Raw genomic sequence first — 15,445 nt, 5'->3', positions numbered from 1 at the left:
CGAGATATCTTAAAAAAGCAATGGAGATCTTCCTTTCTCTGTTGCTACCTCTACACTGCACTGATGTACTGCGTAAACATGGGAACACAAGTCCCTTATTACATCAGAAATGCCCCAGGATACCAGAAAACTGTGGAAGGGCAGCATGGAGCAATTATAGAATGGCATTATTTAAGAAAAGTAAGTATTTGTTTTCTTAAATAATGTAACTGTATATTAGCAATAACCCACGGCTGGGTGTGGGCAATGATGGATTTACCCATGGTTGGCTTTGTTTGGTCATTTGGGCTTTGCCCTTATGACCAAACCACACCAACTGTGAGTAAATCCAGCATTACCCACACCCAGCCGTGGGTTATTGCTTAATTCTTCTGGCACCCCATCCAAGAAAGGACAATAGAGTGATAATGCACAAATGCTCTGGGGATGATGATTGCTCTTCTCAAATCTGCAGATAAAAATTATTGTATTGGACACATTTAGATAACGCTATCCAAAGGAATACATACATATAAATATTTCAAGCATGGAATTAATGCCCTTCTAGCCTGCCAATATACCAAAACAGTGGTGTTCAAGCTGTTCTTAAAAATATCTGAACTAGTGGTTGCTTTAATGTAATTTTATAATCTATTCCATGCATCGGCTGCTCTCTCAGAGAACCAGTTAGTACACGTCTCATTCCTATAAAATCTTCTACATGGTTGTCTGATGATTCTCCACTACTTTTTGATAACCCCAAACATTCCCAGAGGTAGTTGTCTCTAAATGTCCTATATACTTGAATAAGGTCTCCCCTTTAATATCTGTATGAGACACTGTACAAGTGCAGGTATTTTAGTCTTTCATAATAACTTAAATTTTCACATCCATGGATGTCCTTGGTATATTTCCACTGTACTCTTTCCAGTTTACTCATGCTTGTTTTCTTATAAGGTTTACATAGTGTAATTCCATAATCATGTCTGGGTCTAATGTAATGAACAAACAATGACGTCTTCATTTCTGATTTCCTAGACTTTATAAATCGTGTTATTCAATCTAAAGTTCTATAACTATCATTAACTAATTAGCCAATATGATTGTAAAAACTTAATGCTGGATCTACCTGTATATCCATGCCCTTAAATTAATCTACAGTTTCAATCACTGTGTGCTGTATTAACTATTCACCTATCCATTTATGTCTCCCAAATCTCATATACTTAGTTTTTGATGTATTTATCAGCATATTATTCTTCTGTGTCCAAATGGTCAATTTAGTCAAGTTCTTTTGCAGACATGCCCTATCTGTAACATATGTAATCAGTTTATCCAGTTTCAGGCCATCTGCATACAGACTGTAGAACACAGAAGAAAAAGATATATCTGAAAGATACAATCTAAGCAAGTATGGGCTGAGGCCAGAGCCCTGTGGGACACCCTGACTGTAACCTCGAATTTCAACTGTCCAATCGCTGTATGATACCTGCCATGTCCTATTTGCAAGCCATACAGCTATGCATCTTATTAAGAGCACACCGATACCTAGTTGTTCTAATTTATTGATTAGTGTTTTGTGTATGATCCTGTCAAATGCTGAAGTTAAATCTATATAAATTATTTCATAGTGCAAGTTTTCATTCGTAGTTGTTACTATATTGTTATAACATCATGTTACAGTTGATAATTGATCTATTTTCAGCATATACATGCTGATATATGGATTCAAGTCCCAACCTTTCCACTTCTGACAACAACTTATCCAATATTACCTCCTTAATTATTTTCCACAACATGAAAGTAAACATAAGGGTATGTATGGCTGCAGGTTTTTCCTACTCCCCTTTCCCTTAAAGACAGGTTTAACAAATGCATGTCTCCTATCTTAAGGAATCTCCCCATATTTATACAACCTAGTAAATAATAAATATAATGGTACTACAAGTTCTTGCTGAAGCAGTCTCAGGTTACGATTATTAATTTTGTCTCTTCCCTGTGATTTATTTAGATCCAGTTTGCATAGTTCTTTTTCAATATAATCTAATTTGATTTCAGCATCTGAAGTTATCTGTATGTCACTAGGACACTTTATCACTCCTTTGTGGAGCCAAACTTATGCTTTGTATATGATTTTATAAATATATCTATAATCTGTTATATCTGAGAATAAATTTTGGAATTTACACACAGTTTATCAATTTGTATGTATTTACTTTTTCCATATCTTAGGTATCTATAAAATGGTTTCCTATTATGCTTAATATCTTTGTATAAACTTTCTTCAAATCTTTCTTGATCTTGTCTCACATTATCTTTAATTTCTCTGACCAACTTGATTATTTCAATTTCAAAGTTGTCATTCAACCATTTTTGCATTTCTTATATATTTTTTTTGCCTCTCACCTTAATTGAGTATCTTGTTCTTATGGAAATATATCCACCTGATGTTGTATATCTGATATTAAATGGGGTTTTTTTTGTTTTGTTTTTTGCATTCAAATAATTTCTCTGTCAAAACTTTCCATATTCTTTCTGCAATTTTTCCACTGAACACATCACTCCAGTTAAATTTACATAGTGACTGTTTTGTTTCCATACAATCTATAATTAATCTTCTGTGCATTGGCTTAGATTTCAATTTGTAAGAATTATCTAGCAGCAAATTAACCTTTATAACCCCATGATCATTGCACATCAAAGGTGGCAAAACTTGACATGAAGTAATAGTAATTGCCTTTGGAACACAAACAATGTCTAGTATGTTCCGTTCCCTGGTAGGCTTTTTTACAATCCGAAGCAATTGTTGTTCCTGAACATACATTGCAAATAACTTCCTTACTAATGTTATTGACGGTATTATTCCAGTCTGGGTCTGGAAAATTTAAGTCCCCAGACACGATTATTCCTCCCTCCTGCATTTCATGCAAGAAATGTATGAATTTCTTTAGTTTATCAGCACTTGACTTTGTTGGTCTGTACACTCCATCAACTGTCATATGTTCCAGGGTTGCCTTTATTGTCACAGTTATGCACATCTATAGTATTGGTGTTATCATTGAATATGTAATAATCACAGGTTTCGTAACAATCTTTAACCCCTATCATACACTTCCACCTGATGTTCTGTTAGAGTTTCTGTTACAGTGAAAACATTTATACTTTGACAGAACTGGTTTCCAGTCATTGTTCTTTAACCATGTTTCACAAACAATAACAACATCAGTCTTGTAGGAATGTAGCAATTCTTCCATTAAAAAAAACTTCATTATTAATATGCCTAGCATTAACAACCATCAGAAATGCCTCAAATGTTGCTATTTGTGAACTGTTAAAATTTTGACCAGGCAAAACTGCTGCCTTGTGTTTGTTGAATATTGCAAAATATCTGCTGCAAAAATTCTCTTCCCCAATCTTGACAAGTACACTCTATCCTGTCAGAACACATGTGCCCAAAAGTAGGCTCAGATGCTCTACACACTTCTGTTTTTTTAAAATGGGACATTTTTTCATGTAGGCATTTATGCAAAAATGCCTTCATTCTCAGTGACCCTGACTCTCCTTTCTATATCTGATTTGTGAAAAATATGTCCTAACACCTGTACAAACTGCGCTATCTAAGAGAGCTCTAAGTTCCCTACAAACCATCACAGAGTCCTTGCGGATGAGATCATTTGTACTGACATGAATAGAAACCGATCTGTACTTCCTTACATTAAGGCGTTCCAAGGCTTGTCTCACATCTTCTATATTTACAGCTGGCAAGCATAACATTATTCAGTGCTCATTATCTTCTCTGTAAAATGTAAGTATCAGTTCCTGCAATAATAGAATCTCCAATTACAAGAATATCTTTTCTGACCAGATCTGAAGACTCTTCAGCTTCTAATTCAGTACTATCTGCTCTATCAATTGTTACAAAGGAATTATCTTCATCATCATTAGTCTTTTTAATCGCACTGTTTTCATTGCTTATTACATTGGCAAGCATACGATTCTCATCCAGCTGGCGTTGTACATCCGCAGCTTGAGCCATGTTGTCATTGTCTGTCTTTCTTCTCTTTTGTCTTACGGTTCCAACTTCAGTTTTAATATCTTCCTTTTCACCCGCTCTTTGCTTTTTTTCTGTCCTTTCTGTTTTGGAAAAATTATGCCTTTTTCTGTAGACTGAAGGTTTTCTGATAGAAAATATTATCATTTCCTGTAATCTCTGTGGTCTTACTTTCTCTATCAAGAGTACAACATCAAACAGCAGGCTTTAGATTATGCTTGTGGAATCCATTTCAACAATATCTTGATTTGGGGCAACTTGTTGCCTGGAAGAAGTAAACAATAATATACAGGGTCTTGACAGTTTATCAGTGCACCTTTTAGTTAGAATATCTAGAATTCAAGCACATGCAATATGGTAGTACCATGGAAAATAAACAAACAGGAGGAACTGGATATTTCCAACTTTGGAAAGGGACATTTAACTTTGGGAGAGCTCTTTGCAACTTCACTCTCATCTAGCAGATTCACATTTCCTCAGGACTGCCGAATCAATAAGCAGGTGATTTGGCATTAAGGATGACTTTGGCCTGCTAACAAAAATTGGTTCCAGGGGTATTTCATGACATCATACAGATATAGCATATTCCAGAGGGACACCTGTTTGACACATAGGCCAATAGTCACATCAAAATGTTCTGCTCCCTTATTCCTCATGAGTTAGTTTGAAAGGTACAGATTTTCTCCTTTCTATTGACTTAGATGCTAATATATGAGGTTTTCTCTCCACTATTTTCACTGAGTTAACATGTACTGCTGAAACCAAGACAAAGGAAATCATATTTGAATTGTTCCTTCTTGACTGCCGCAACCCTGGTATTCTCTGTTAATGACCTGGCCACTCCTCCACCATGGCTTTTACCTCTAATGAGGCCGTACTGCCAAAGAACCAAAACAAGGTGTTACATTCCAGTCTCAAGAACCTGAACCTTCACAGAGAGTAGAATTTTAAGTCCTAGTAGTGTGCCCCTTCCTACCCAAGTCTTGAAAACCTTGAAGGATGCCTGAAAATCTAATGAAACAAAATTCTGGCTAGAAATCTGAGTCATATGTCATTAACACTGCATCAAAAGTTTTAAGTAACCCATTAAACTCTTCTGTTCCAACACCCTTACACAACAGGATTCAATTATTTCAATCATATTTAGTTTAGTCATCCATTAATTTGATTAGTTCTGTAGTTTCTGTGTGTTTTCCACCTTACTCATATTTAACAACAGAAATAACATTTAAGTTTTTTTGACTAAGTTCTTTACTTAAGACCACCAAAATGTATATTTTTTTCTTTTTGAGACTTGAATTTTATTTTCATCAAGCTACTTTTACCTTCATTTGAAACACCAAACACAGTAGTTATAAAATATATTTCATGAAAATATTTTTTCTAGTGGCTGTCACCCTAGCAGAACTATTTCAGAACTGTTAACTCTTGTGTAACCAGATCACCTTATCCTTTTTTTTTAAAGGTTGTCAATTGATGTGATCCATCTTTCATGCCAAAATCTGTTTCAACACGTTTGAGTCAGTCCAAAAAATAGGCATTGTTTTAAATCAAATTTATCAATATGAAATACGTCACCTTTACATTTGAAAGAGGACCATAACCAATTAGTTTTGCAAAACTGGTAATCCATTTGCCTTTATAAAAAGGGTAAAGCCTAGCTGTTAATAAACAGACTTTAAATAAATGCCTTTTCCATTATATGATCATTTGTTTTAACTTATTTATCTTAACATCTATTAACATGGTAAGTGTACTGGTGCAGAGATTGTTTTCAGCCATGACTCAGGCCACTAGGCAAAGATACAATGTGAACAGACAAGTAAGAAGTATGGAAATACATCTACAACTTACATAAGTTTAAATGCAAAAAGGTACTGGCAGATATATGCTTGAACCACGTAGAAAACAGTCATACAAATTCCCTCTAGCACATTCCCATGTATCACATGATGTGCACACTGGGTGATAATTCTAAGAGCCAAAAAGACACGACTGAGTACTAAGTAGCTAATAGAACAGAAAAAAATGTGAATGTTTATGATTTCAGATTTGTACCACAGACAGCATACTTGCCTTTAATCAATGTCAGACATCTATAACAAGGACAGTATTAACAATTATTATCAGTTTGAAGAAGAGAGAGACAAACCCAGCAGTACAATACACAATTACACGACATAGTGAGGGCACGTTCTACTAAGGCACAGCTAGAAAAACAGCATAATTTAAAAATATAAAAAAAAAAACTCTTGTATTTCGTTTTTTCCCAGTTAGGGGTCACCACAGCAGAACTCCGGTCCACTAATGATTGGCAGTGGATTTTTAAGATGCTGAGTTGCCAGCCCGACGCCCAACCTTCAAAGAAGGCACACCCATTCACGTACGCACCTAATGTAAAAAAAACAAACAAATGAAATCCAAACTGCTCAGCAAGTGACCGCCTTTTATTACCATTATGGTACCTCAGCCATTCGCCTTCACAGGATATAACATCACAACTAAGCTTAAAACTTTTATAAAGGTACAAACTCAATTAAATCAAGTTTAACAAACAAACAATGAATCAATTAAACAACAATAAACACAAATGTGTGTGTGTGTGTGTGTGTGTGTGTGTGTGTGTGTGTGTGTGTGTGTGTGTGTGTATAGATATACATACATATATAAACATATATAAAAAATATAAAATGCCTGCTTTCAATAATTTACCCACTTAACAGATGCACTTAGAAACAGACATTCAGTTCCTTTTTCAACCCCCCCCCCCCCCCCCCCGGGGACAATGTGCTATAATTTAATATCATTTTCATTTCTAATTCATTTAATCTATTTAAATAATCTCCTCCAAGGAAGAAAAGGTTGTACCAACACACAGAAAAAGAAACCTGCATCTGATCCTTCATGTATTTTACTAAAGCGTTCTGCCACTGGACTTTTCAAATTCTGCTTCCTTATATCACCCAAATGTTTCAATATGCAAAATTTAACTTTACGTTTGATTTGGCCCACATACCAAGCAGGAAACTTGCAATCACATCCTATAATATAAACAACCTCCCTCAACTCACAATTAAAGGAATCATTAGCAATGAATTTTCTCCCATTAATCTTGGTTCCTGTAAGATTTTTAACTTTAAAACATGCCTTAAAATGTCACATGAAAACATACTTCTACATCCTATCAATAAATTCTAAGGTTTGTAGACGTAATTCAAAATCTCTTTCAAATTATTATTTCTTCTATAAGAGAATGTGACATGTTTTGGAAAAAACATTCCTATTACCTCATCATTACTCACTATATGCCCTTATAATATTTTCCAGAATTTTAGAAAAAGAAGAATATCTTGAAACAAAAAAATAATCTATCCATACTTCTAACCACACTTCAATCACTAGAATCACTTTTTCGTGTTACCTTGTGCATACCCATCTTACCACCCTTCAGCAAACATTTTTTAGGTCTGTTAATTTATCCTACAGTATAACCTAATGCCAATCTTTAAGCCTATTTTCTATCCCAAATAATTCACTTTCTCTCAATGCTACATCTGATGTATTATTAAAACTTCTCCTAAATTCCCCATAAGGCAATGAATCGAACAAATACAGGGGTGCATGCTTGTTGCATAAAGAAAACTATAAACTGCTGTTTCCTTTCTAAATTTAACAATCTTCCCCTCCGCATAAAGAGTAAAATCAAGAAAATTTGCAGTTTAATTCATAAGTAAAGTTGAGTCCATGGGAATTAGTATTTAGAACCTCAAACAATTCCAAAATTGATGTACATCACCCCTAAAAAAAATCAAATCATCTATATACCTCTTAAACAAAATCACATGCTTAGAAAAAAAATGGTAGGGAGCACAAACTTTATTTCAAAATCAACCATATATATGATAGCATATGTGGGGGCAAAAGATGCCTCCATAGCTGTACCCTTCATCGGTAGAAAAACCTCATCCTCAAAACAAAAATAATTATGAGTCAGACAAAATTCCATTAGAGGAATCAAAAAGGAAGTATGGAGTCCCTCCCCATCACATTTTCCACCAATATTAGTATATAATGAAGTTTGTGTCTTGCCTTCCCATCATTCCCCTAGCCTTGGATGGACCTTCCACCATAGCTTTGTAAGTATGGCATACTTATAGTTTTAGATCCTTGCTTAGTTTATGCTCAGGTTGTATAGTAGGACTGGGGTACAGGAGAGAGAGAGAGAGAGAGAGAGAGAGAGTGTGTGTGTGTGTGTGTGTGTGTGTGTGTGTGTGTGTGTGTGTGTGTGTGTGTGTGTGTGTGTGCGTCTGGGTCTGTGTGTGTATGTGTTCTCCTAGCCCCGACATATGATGCTAAGGCATGCACTGATAAAAGGCATGTGTCTCTCCAGGAACAACAGCTAGTGAATACAAACATGCTGAGAAGACTCTTCTCAAAATAGAATTTTTAGCTGTTATGCACTGAATATGTCCTCTTAATTATCAGCTATTATAAGCTTTCAAACCTGTTATTTAACATGTCCCATATGTGATGTATGGCATACATATGCATACAGACAAACAGATCACAAGACATATAAACAGGCATATAGCTAGAAATACAAACTCCCATATCAGCAGTTAAAAGGAGTCATTCTTCTGAAATGTTACTTTTGCAGGCCATTGTGGAATCCAGAAATGGACTTGAGTAGTCAATTTCTGCAGTAGTAGTTGCAACATCTGGAGGGTGCCCACATTAGGACAGTATGAGCTATAATTTATCAACACATTTGTATGCTACCTAAGACATTTGAATACAGTTTTAACAAGAGCCTTTTCCTAAGAGGCGAGGTTAAGGGCTTGACATTTTTTCTAAATTCCACATGATAATCTAAGAGGACAGCATGGATTGGCAACTTTCCTACCTTTTGGAGAAAAGAAACAATCATTTGTCAGTAATGGTTCAGTAATATTAAGTCAGTATAAACTGAGACATAGGTTTTGCATATTGTGTGCTTATGGTCTGATTGTTCCAGATCTGAAACTCAGCAAATCATTAGGCAACAAGCTGACTATGCTTACATGCTGTATAATGCCACAGGACTTGTATTACAAAACGCTGAAACTCTCTAAGGAAGTCAGCTGCAAATTATTTACTGCTGTTTTACATTTTGTATTTGGCCACCTCTTACAATTTTTCTAAGCACTTTTCTGGCAAGAACATGATCAATGTCCATAGAGACATGGTTTGTGAGTTATTCCTAGAAAGTACAGGCACATACTGATAACAAATAAGCAAATACATGGCTGGACAGTGACATTTAACTACTTTGATTTATCTCGCTTACCTTCTGCATTTCTAGTGCTATTCTACTCATGATTTATTTCTTATTACAGCAATGCTTCATTAACTTTTACCACTTAACATCATGCTCAACTGGCAGTCCAGAAAACTGTTTTCAGATAATTCAAAACCGGTATAAGGAAAGAAATTCTAGCAAGATACGTGGCTAGTAATCAACAGTAATAACATCAGAGCATAAAACATCAACAAAACAATGTTGCCACTATGGAAATTCAGCTTTTACAAACACATTTGCAAGAATTTTTGTGGGGGGGGGCAACCCTACTGCACTCCTCATGTGGAGCTTGTGGCCCCACACCCACACCTGGTCTACATAAGTACTAACTCTGAGATTACTCAAGAGCAAGGACTGAGGAGAAAACATCATTACTTCCAGCGTTCCTCAGTTACAAAAAAATAAAGTTGCAAAATACAGTTAATATGGATTCTACTAAAGCACTTTGGCTAAATGAATCTCACATATACTAGACTTGATAAAACCCATGTATCCTTGATAACATTTGTTAAATATAAGACAATTCAAAAGCAGTCAGAGAGAAATGGGTCAGTTAAATTAGAAGATAGGAAGGGCAAGCTGACCATCAAAGTGGCTGCCTTATGAAAGTATGTAGAAGCATTTTTAATAAATATTAGAGGAGAATAAAACATGTTATTGCTAGTTACATCAAGAAGTATAGATACACTAAATGGATATTTATTTCTGGAGTTCATGAAAGCTGAAGGTAGATCTATCTAAATAAAAAAGGTAAACCACTAGTAGGTAGAGCCACGACAGTCATTTTCTAGAAGAAAGGGATCTGAAAGACCTGCCAATAAACTGTAGGCAGACAAGGACTACGGTAGATGTAGTGACACTGATGATTGTTCTAGTAGAAAAATAAAAAGGAGGCTGGGATAGATGATGGTGGATACATTTTAACTTCACAGGTGGGAAGATACAGACCCATAAATTTCACCTCAGTACCAAGGAAAATAAAAGAATTATTGAATACCTGTTAAGTCACTGGTTTCATATTACTGTACTCTCATGAGATTATGTAAATTGATATCTTTGTCTGGGTGGAAAAATGTAAATCAAGAGTTGCCTTTTAAACATGAATTATTTAAATTTTAGCAATGGATTTATCAGTACCAAATAAACTAACAGAGCAAACTGTCACCCTTGGTATATATTGCAAAACAGTAGCCTCAGTGTTAGCCACAGAGTAGAAGCCTTGACATAGATCAAGAAATAGTAACATTGGTACAAGTCAGATGATAGTAACAGCCAAAAAGTTGGTTAGACAATAGGACACTGATGGGAATTGTAAACAGAGTGCAATAAGGAAACAGTGTTTCGTAAGGTTCATCCCTGAGGCTTGCCCTTTTTATTGCCTATATAACGGGCACTACAAATGAGTTAAAAAGAAAAGAATGTATCTGATCAGATGATGCAAAGATCTGCAACATGTTGATACCCAGAGTAATATGGGGAAAATTAAACAATTCATGGGGAGCTTACAGAAATTGAAGGCTAAGAAAAGCAAAACAAATTTCTTGCCAGCATAGACACTTAAAAATGAAGTATTTAAAGCTTACTGCTACTATTTTTGGAATGAAGACTGACCCATGCTGACAACCCGAGCTGATGAACTAGAAAAAATATCCTTCAGCTGTGGCTTAGGCCCTGTTGCAAAAAGCTACTTACTGTCTGTTGTCCCTGTTTCCAGTTGCATCACTGTCTTGCTTTTTTAAAATATTTCTGCATTGACAGCTTCACTTCCCTCTTCATCCTACATCCATTATCACCCACCTCCCATATCACTACATGTATACACTCATACCCACTCCCATTAATGGCCATCACAATCCATCATGCAACACCATCAGTCTATATAACTATACTCAGTTGATTAATTCACCCACCAAATTCAGTAACAAGACTAACAAGAATATAATCCTTGATTGGATATTAAGCAAACTCTCAGCCAGGCTCACTTCTAGACTTCCTAAGTGATCATAATCCCACATATGCTATCCAATAATTCATCAAAAGCCATAAATGCATCTTGCACAACCTAGTTCATAGCCCTACAAACTTCAAGTTTAACCTCCTTTACCTCTACACATGGGCAAATCAACTGGTCTTCCTTAAATAACTTACCTCTAGATGAAGCAATTGAACATTTTACTTTTTACTTTCTGTCAGTTCTCCACTGGTGGATACAGAAGCAAACATTTTTGCCTGCAAATTTTCCCTTAGTACTCTGTTGGTGTTCCTTCGGTGAGTTCTCATGATTGTCCCAAACTGACAGGTGATATATTCAGCAAAGCTCCTGAGGTACCAACACAGATCCTACCCACTAGCCCTTCATATTTTTGTCCACTTCTCCTGTCCTCTGTTTTACCTGTTCCTTCCTGTCCTCTCCCTGTTTTCTAACCACATCAACTTACCTAGCATTATGGATGGACAAGTTCCCACAGTTTCTTCAACCAGACTGGTCGACATGGGCATCCTGAGGCAATATAGCAATTGCCTCATGTACATACAAATTCATTATGTGAGAGATGCATCTATATCAAGAACCTAGAATCCAGGCTCTCTTGCCCACCAGTCAATCCACCTCATACTAAGCAGGTTGTCGGCATGCACACCTCACCTCCTGCACATACCAAACCAACAACACTTAACCTACATATGCGGAGATCCTTACAAGAATCTTACCTAAACAACAGAGATCTCCAAAACACAAACACAAGCACGCTTCACATAATACATCCTCTGCAGAAAATAGTACACATAATATATCACAAACCAGTGTCTCACAAGTCAAGCCCCTAAGGCATAACACAAAAACAAACATCTTAGTCATAGGCAACTCAATTGTGAGACACACAGATGTCCTTCTCACCAGGATGGATAAGGAAAAGGTCACAGTCAACTGTCTGTCAGGTGCCGGGATCCACCACATCTCACATGCACTCATGTTTGTCAACAACAGGCACTGTTATGACTCTGTCCTAGTCCATGTTGGTGTGAATAAATTGTGACATACCTCACTGGACTATATGAAGAGAGACATGACTGAGTTCTCAGGTTATGTGTCTCAGGCAGGTATGTCCCTAACCTTAAGCAGCATTTTACCTTCATCTAGGATGATACCTCAATACAAACAAAAAATGATTGACTTTAACAATTGGCTTAGTTTCTGGTGTAATTCAAAGGGGATCCAGTATCTGTCAGCCTGGGATGACATGGTCGACAGACCTCAATGTTTTGCTAGAGATGGTCTTCATCTGTCACCCCTGGGATTTCGGTTACTGGCTATGGCTCTTGCCATCCCCATAGCGCCTTTTTTAGGCAATGTCACAAGAACAAAATTCCTGACATAAAAATACCCACTAAAAACAACCTCAAGGTTATGCTGCTAAATGCTAGAAGTCTAAACCAGAAACTGCATTCACTGGAAGCAGTCCTCACCCTGCTAGATGCTGATATTTGTGCAGTCACTGAGACCTGGTTTAAGGTTGCGGAGAGCACCCCATCTATACCAGGTTATGTTTCCTCCCACACGTTCAGACCACAAACTGAAGGAATGAGAACTAAAGGAGGTGTTGTATCAATATTCATTAAAGATAAATACACCTCTATATTGGTTAAACAACACGATTCCCTTGAATTAATTCAGGTGCAATTGACTATAGGTAAGACCTCTCGCCAGGTCATTGCCAAATAAGGGACCCCCTCCATGAATTAGGGTATCCGTTCCACCTACTAGGATCTACTTGTGTCAATCAAGATACAGCCAAACACCCTGGTTTTGGGTAATTTTAATTACCCATCCATAGACTGGGTAAATTATACGTGTCCTAACTTACCTGCCCAAAGGTTCCTTGACTTTGTTAACTCCAATTCCCTGGACCAGCTGGTTGACATATCCACAAGGGGTTCAAATCTCCTGGATCTGGTGCTCACCAACATGAGAGACTGCTACACCACCCCAAGTGTATGGCCATCCCTGGTGAGATCTGACCACAAATCAGTCTTGCTATAAGTAACTGTAACACAAGACCCCCCCTTAGCAACAACTAGACTAAAAAACTTCTCCAAGGACAATAACAACCTCTTACATGACAGTATAAATAGGATTATAGCCCCCTACACTGATGGAACAGACACCTCTGCTGAGTTATACACCAATGCTTTGTAAAAGCACCTGTACAATTGTATTGACTCTGCCATACCTGATAGAACTAAAGCAGGATCTTCAAGAAAAAGCAAACTTACCTGGTGGACAACTGCCATTAATAGACTATATAATAGGTGAAAAGAATTGCTGTCTAGAGCAGGAAGGAATGGTCTCAAAACTGAAAATGCTCCCTGTTCAACTTAAACAAGCAAATAAGACTCCAAAGCTAACTATAAATCCAAATTAGCATCCCTAACTAAAGATAACAACAAAGTGTTCTTCAGCTACATCCATAACCTCAAAGGTAAGGCCCAAATTTGTGCTGAACTCATAGTTAATGGTACTACATATATAGAACCTGTGGATATAGCAAACCTGCTGGCTGACAGGTTTAGTGAAAACTTCACTCCCCTGTCCCCACCACATATATCCCAAAGCATCCCAAATACCTGTCCCCCACCTAGTATCTCCGAGTAGCAGATCTTAAATGCCCTCTCAAAGGCCAAAAACACAGCCTCTATGGGATCAGACAACATCCTGGGCTGTGTTCTATATGAGTTAAAATGGGAATTAGCATCACCATTGAGCATGTTTTTCAATCACAGCCTAAGCACTGGCTTTGTCCCAGTGCAATAGAAAACAGCTACTGTCATCCCTTGCATCCATGGATTCTGGGAACTATAGACCCATTAGCCTGACCGGCCTTATCTGCAAAGCCATGAAATGAATCATCGTGGACCTTATAAAACAAAAATATAGGAAATCTCCAAATGCTCGACCCCAACCAGTTTGGCTTTGTCAGGGGGACATCATGCATGCTAAACTTGGTGGACTTCTTCGAGACAGTCACCAAAGCCTTAGACGAGGGCAAATCTGTGCATATGGCCTACCTAGACTTAGCTAAGGCTTTTGACACAATCCCCTACTCAGGCATCATTGATAAACTTACCCAGCTGGGTACAAACCCATATATTGTCAGGTGGGTTGCAAACTGGCTTACTGATAGAACTTATACAGTCAGAATAGGGGACTCCACCTCCTCTAGCAGACCCATAACCAGTGGTGTTCCACAGGGATCTGGTCTGGGACCCCTACTGTTCAGAATCTACTTCACCAAAGTACAGGCTAAAAATAAAGGACTGTGGCTGACAAAGTTTGCTGATGACTTCAAATTGAGAGCAATCATTGAAACCCCTAGGGATGCCAACATCCTGCAAGAAGGTCTTACGCAGACTAATGACTGGTGCCAAACTCATGGTCTTAAATGTAATGCAAAAAAATGCATTATCATCCCGTTCAGCAAGGGTGATGTTCTTGCAAACTACCACATCAATAGCAATACCCTAAGCACACAGTCAGTGGTGCTAGATCTAGGCATACAGGTTGACAGCAACCTTAACTTTGATCACCATGTCTCCACAGTGGTCAGAAGGGCATTTTATATTGCTCATCTCATAAGTAAGGACAATGCCTCCAGAAAAAAAGAGATTATAACTTCCATGTACTCTTCCCTCATCAGGCCAGTAATAGAGTACAGCGCTCCCTTTGGTATATTCCTTTCCGAACACCTGCAGCAATTGGACAGACCACAAAGGTTCCTTACAAAGAAAATTCAGGGTCTTCAAGATCTGTATTATGCGGGCAGACTGAAATCATTGCCACTTTACACTGTGTCATATAGACTGCTCAGAGGTGACCCATGCCTTACATGTAGAGCAATCTCTGACCCAGCTTTGTTGGAAATGCTGCACATTTGCAAGTCAAATGGCACACAGGTCACTCACTCAAAGGATTTTAACCTGGTACGAGACATCAACAGAATTTGCTGGAAAGACAGATTTTTGTCACAGAGGTTGCCCTACCTTTGGAACAAGCTTCTTATTCATGTTAAACAAAGCCCCTC

This window comes from Protopterus annectens, chromosome 12.part0 (assembly GCF_019279795.1).
Source record: "Protopterus annectens isolate FY-2018-M chromosome 12.part0, PAN1.0, whole genome shotgun sequence".
Classification (NCBI taxonomy): Eukaryota; Metazoa; Chordata; order Ceratodontiformes; family Protopteridae; genus Protopterus; species Protopterus annectens.
The sequence above is the reverse complement of the archived record's forward strand: the minus strand, read 5'-3'. Positions refer to the sequence as shown.